The 5000-nt window shown below is 71.8% G+C and overlaps 1 long non-coding RNA gene across 2 annotated transcripts in view; it reads right to left on the bottom strand.

Moving 5' to 3' along the window:
- Positions 1-1121, bottom strand: part of LOC142048944 (uncharacterized) — a 1683-nt gene extending 562 nt beyond the window's left edge. For both annotated transcript variants that reach the window (XR_012657570.1, XR_012657569.1), the window contains exon 1: positions 126-1121. This is a non-coding gene — a long non-coding RNA (uncharacterized LOC142048944). The remainder of the gene's footprint in view (positions 1-125) is intronic.
- Positions 1122-5000: the final 3879 nt, after the last annotated feature.

Genomic DNA, 5000 nt, shown 5'->3' with positions numbered 1-5000 from the left:
CTGGGCGAATCGATGGGATTTAGCGCGTTAAGGAGGCATTTCCTTTAACGCCGACGGCAAGCCTCTCTTCCACCACCACCACCACCCACCCCCCCACCCCCCCCCCGTTTTACGGTAACGCTTACCACGGTCGCGCGTTCGCGTCGCGCCACGCCCGACGGTCGCATCGCGTCGCGGCGTTCTCGCTCTACGAGGCCGTGCGCGGTCGTTCCCCGTCGTCGCCGGAACCGCGTTACCGGCGCTTCCGTGGTTCGTCCCCGAGCTCCGCTGCCGTACGCGCAAACGCGTGCGCGCGTCGCTACGGCGGCGTCCGTCGCCGACCATCCGCTCACCCGTTCGTCACCAATTCTCTGTCAGCGAACAACTTGTCGACGCCTACCGAGCCGTATCTGCGTCGCCTTGCCCGTCCCGGTACTTCTTATGACGACGTGCGGTAATCGTCCGTAGCACGCGGCGGCACGCGATGCGGGGGGGGGGGGGGGTTCGTGTGCGTGTGCGCGCGCGCGTGTCGCGCGGCCCTCCCTCACGCGTTCCCCGTCCAGCCCGCCGGCTGAGGCCGCTACCGGATCGGGTCCCTCCCGGCCCGGCCGCGGCGGGTCGCCTCCGCGCCGCCTGCGTGGGGAGGGTCCGGCCTTGTCCCGGGCGCCGGGCGTCGGCGCCCGCTGCTTTCGGCCGGGGGCGCGGGGCCCCTCCCACGTCCCCTCGAGGCCCGGGCGGAACGGGACCGTCCTCTCGGCAGCGCTCGCCGCTCGAACGCGGCCCGCCCGCCACGCGACCGCTGGCCGGCGGCCGGGCCTTGGAAGCGTGGGCCACCTCTCGGCCAGCCCCGGCAGGGGCCCTGCTGCCCACGCTGCCGGCGCCGGGCCCGGCGGACGCCCCCGTCGCTGCCCAGGCCGAGGCAGGCGGCTGCTGCTTTCCCAGGGACGGCTCTGACCGGCAAGCAAGCGAGGCGAGCGCGTATCCCGCCCGCGGGCAGGCAGGGTCGCGGGCCGGGCATCGTACGTGGCTGGCAACGCCGGCTGTAACAGAGAAGGCGGGGTGATCTGCAGCTCTTTTCCGCGTCTCCCTCCCTGCGTGCCCGACATCCCGAATGAGGCTGGCCCGAAGCCCGCCCCCCCCCCCCCCCCCCCCCCCCCCCCCGGCGCCGCGCGCAGGCGCTCGTGCGTGCCCCTGTCCGTACTGCGCGCGCACGCGCACACACACCCCCCCCACCCCCCCGGCCCCGCCGCCCCGCACCCCCCCACCCCCCCCCCGTGCCACCGACGCAACCCCCCAGCACACAGCCCCGCCCGCCCGCCCAGACATGTAGTTCACGGCTAGTATAGCTGCTCCCCACCCCACGCCTCCCCCCCACGCGGCCTCTCCTCCCACCTCCCGCTGCCGCCGCCGTTGCCCCACCCCACCCCTCGCCCCCGACCCTCCCCCGCTGGCCACGAAGCTCGCGGCCGGTGGTCTAGCTGCCCCCGCCCGCCCGCCCGCCCAGACATGTATTTCACGGCTAGTATAGCTGCTCCCCACCCCACGCCTCCCCCCCACGCGGCCTCTCCCCCCACCTCCCGCCGCCGCCGCCGCCGCCACTGCCGTCCCCCCCGCCCCCCCAAACCCCGCCCCACACCACCCCCCCGCCTTCCACTACCAGGTCAGCCGCCCCGGGGAAGGCAGGCGGGAGACTTTGGAACCTAGTGGTGTCCCTGACGCCTCCTTTCTTTCTCAGTCAAGCCGTCAGCCGGTTGCTCGCCCGCCCTGCCGCGCGTCTGCCCGCCCCTGCCGGGGGCGGAAAACCTGAGGGACGCGAAACGGGGAGGGAGGGAGGGAGGGAGGGAGGGAGGCGGGGGGGGGGGAACCAAACCCATAAAAATAAAACTTAAAAAGCGCCGAGCGACCCCGATGGAAATCTCCTCCAAAAAGCGACACCCTTTCGCTCTCCCCAGCCTACCTCTGCGCCGGGCTCCCCACCTGCTCGCTGACCGCTCTCTGCGCCTCTGCGCCGGCCTCCCTTTCCCGCTGCGGCTCTCGCCGCGACTGAGCGCCGGACCGTCAGCCTAGCGAGGCGGGAACTGCCGCCCTTTCCCCGAGGGCGGGGGCCCGGCTGCCGAGCAGCGAGGCGTGCGCGCCTGCGCAGGGCGGGCGGCTGCGTCCCTCCACCCCCCACCCACCAGCCCACCCACCCACCCCACCCCACCCCACCCCACCCCACCCCACCCCCCCTCGCTGCTCCGCGGCGCCAGGGCTTCTGCGGTCGGCGGGGGCCGCACCCACCGGTCCGCCGGTTCCGAAATGCAGCGCGGGTGCCTGTGGGTGCCACTCTGTCTCCCCGTATGCAGGCGCGCGTGCATCGGAGCGTGTGTCGGGGGGGGGGGGAGCGGGGGGGGGGGGAAGGAGACACACACGAAGTCTGCAGGATCGCAGACACGTATTTTAATCGATTTATTTTTAAAAATTACAAACGACAGTGAAACGGGGCGGCGGCGGGGGGGGGGGGGGGGGGGAAGGGGGAAGGGGGAAGGGGGAAGGGGGAGGGGAGAGAGAAAAAGAACAAAGCACCAAACGAACAAACCCGAAATAAACCAAAACCAAAAGTCGGCGAGCACCCGGCGGCGCCGGGACCCGAAGCTGGCTAGGGGCGACCGGTCCCGAAGTCTCCCGGCGCACGGCGAACTTGCGCCGGTGAGCCGGGTGGCTCGTGAACACAAGCTGCTGCCTCTAACCGGTCCCCCGCCAGCCCGAGGGTGTGCTGGGGGTGGGGGTAAGGGTTGGGGGGAGAGGAACGGAGCGAGCGGAGGGGCTGGCCGGGACCGTGAAGCCCGTGAGCGCACGGCAGCCACCGTCTCACAGTGGGCGGGGGGGCGGGGGTGGGGGGGTGAGGAGGGGGGAGTGGGGGGGTGGGGGTGAGCGTGCGCGCTTAAAGAAAAGGAACGTTTCAGTAATTTTCAGTCCTCTTTCGTCGACTTTTTTCCTGCCGAAGCCGATAAAGGTAAAAACCTCTCGAGTGAAACGGTCTAAACTAGCTCCCTTTATAAGAAGCGCTTAAATCCCGGAAACGGGGCGAAAAAAAAGAAAAAAGACCCCGAGCCGCCTCCCCCCGGCCCCCACCGCCGCGTGACCAGGGTGGCCCGCGTCGCAGAGTCACGTAAGACTCGTGGGGGAAGAAGAGGCGAAAAGGGAAAGAAGATGATCAGAAATTACCCCCGCCGGCCCGCGCACCCCTCCCCTCGCCCCCACCGACCACCCCCCCGCCCCCGCCCAGACCCAACACCCCGCGGCCGCGAGGAGCCGGCCACGCGGTACCCCTGCCTGCGGAGCACTGAGCATGCGGCACGTCTACCTGGCTACGCGAGGAGCGGGGGAGCCACCCGCGTCCAGCCGGCTCCGGGGCTGGCTGCCGGGCCCACCCGGCGCCGGAACAGGCGGCTGCCACGTCTACATGGCTCCGGGCAGCGTGGCGGCCGCTGGCGGTGCGCGGCGACCACGGCGTGTCGCTGCCGGAGCGTCCCGTGGAAAGGACGGTCGGGTCTGCCCGGCTCCGGGGGAGCGGCTGCCACGTCTGCCCGGCTCCGGGGGAGCGGCTGCCACGTCTGCCCGGCTCCGTGGGGGCGGCTGCCACGTCTACCCGGCTCCGTGGGGGGGGTGGCGGCGGCTGCCACGTCTACCCGGATCCGTGGGGGGGGGCCCGCGGCGGCTGCCACGTCTACCCGGATCCGTGTGGGGGGGGGCGGCGGCGGCTGCCACGTCTACCCGGCTCCGTGGTGGCGGCTGCCACGTCTACCCGGCTCCGGGGACCGTGGCGGCCGCCGGAGCGCCCGGTGAAAAGGAGGGTCAGGTCTACCGGGCTCCGGCGGGACTTGGTCGCGTTCGCGGGGCGCAGGGGTAGACCTGCCGTCCACGCCACTACGTCGGAGCTTTCGTAGGGGTCGCTGTTTTTCGCTGCCTCCAGTTACGTCATGGTAAAGGTCGGCGTGATTGACTCGCCTGGCCGGTGGGCGGAGGCGAGGCTCTTGGAGGTTTTTCCGGGCGGGGAAGTGTCGGTACGTACTATAGGAGCGAGCGGTGACTCGTCTCCGGAGCGGCGCTAGCGAGCGGTTGCAACGCCCGGGCCTCGGCTGGTGGGAAGTTGGGGCGCTCTGCGGCTCTCGTTGGCGGTTCCCGCAGCGGTTCGGCTCGGCTTCTTGCCCGCTTAGGCACGGCCAGCCCCCGGCGCTTAGACCTGCGAGGCAGCCCGGTGGGTCCGAGGGGGTGTGGAGAACCGGAGCTCGGCGGCGGGCTCCGGTGGCCGTTGCCGACCGGCGCGAGGTGTGCCGAAGCAGTCTTCTGCGGGGACGGGGCAAGGGCCGGCAGCGGTTGCCGGCACTCGAACGCTAAGCGGCTGGGGAAAAGGGGGAGTCGAGCCTGCCTGCCTGCCGCGGCTTTCCCCGGCCCGCGAGGGTCCGATGGTGTGGCACGGGCGTTGGCGGCGGCGCCTCGTCCTCCTTTGCCCGGCACGAGCCATTCGTGGCGGCCCGCGGTGTCTGGCCTGCCCCGGTTTCTCGACCTGCCGGAGAGCTTGGTGGTGGGACGGCGCGCGTCCGGGCGAGGTGGCGGTGGCACTTCGTCCCTCCTTTTTCTCCGGCCTTAAAGCTGGAACCCGCGAAGCGGGGGCGGTTTCCGAGCGGCGGCCAGCCGGTCCCGGTTGGCTGGCTGCGGGGGAGGGGGGTGGGTGGCGGCGACCGGCGCCGTGCGGCCTCCAGCGGCTTTTCCCTGGGCCCACATCCCCCCGGGGGATCGCTTAAATTTGTCCCCTTCCCCCGGGGTAAGCTGTTCCCTGTCGGGCGGGCAAAGACCGGTGGCCGGTGGCGGTCGCCGGCGCTGTCGAACGCTAGGAGACCGGGGAGGCAAGCCTGCCGCGGGCTTTCCCCGGTCCCGTCGAGCTCGCTCAACGGACGAGTCGCACGGAGCGGGTTGGCCTGCGGCACCTCCCGCTCCTCTTCGACCGATCCGGGCCTGCCAGCAGCGCCCGCTGATGA

The sequence above is a fragment of the Phalacrocorax aristotelis genome, chromosome 29 (genome assembly GCF_949628215.1).
Source record: "Phalacrocorax aristotelis chromosome 29, bGulAri2.1, whole genome shotgun sequence".
In the NCBI taxonomy this organism is placed as follows: Eukaryota; Metazoa; Chordata; class Aves; order Suliformes; family Phalacrocoracidae; genus Phalacrocorax; species Phalacrocorax aristotelis.
This window is presented reverse-complemented; position numbering and strand designations above follow the sequence as displayed.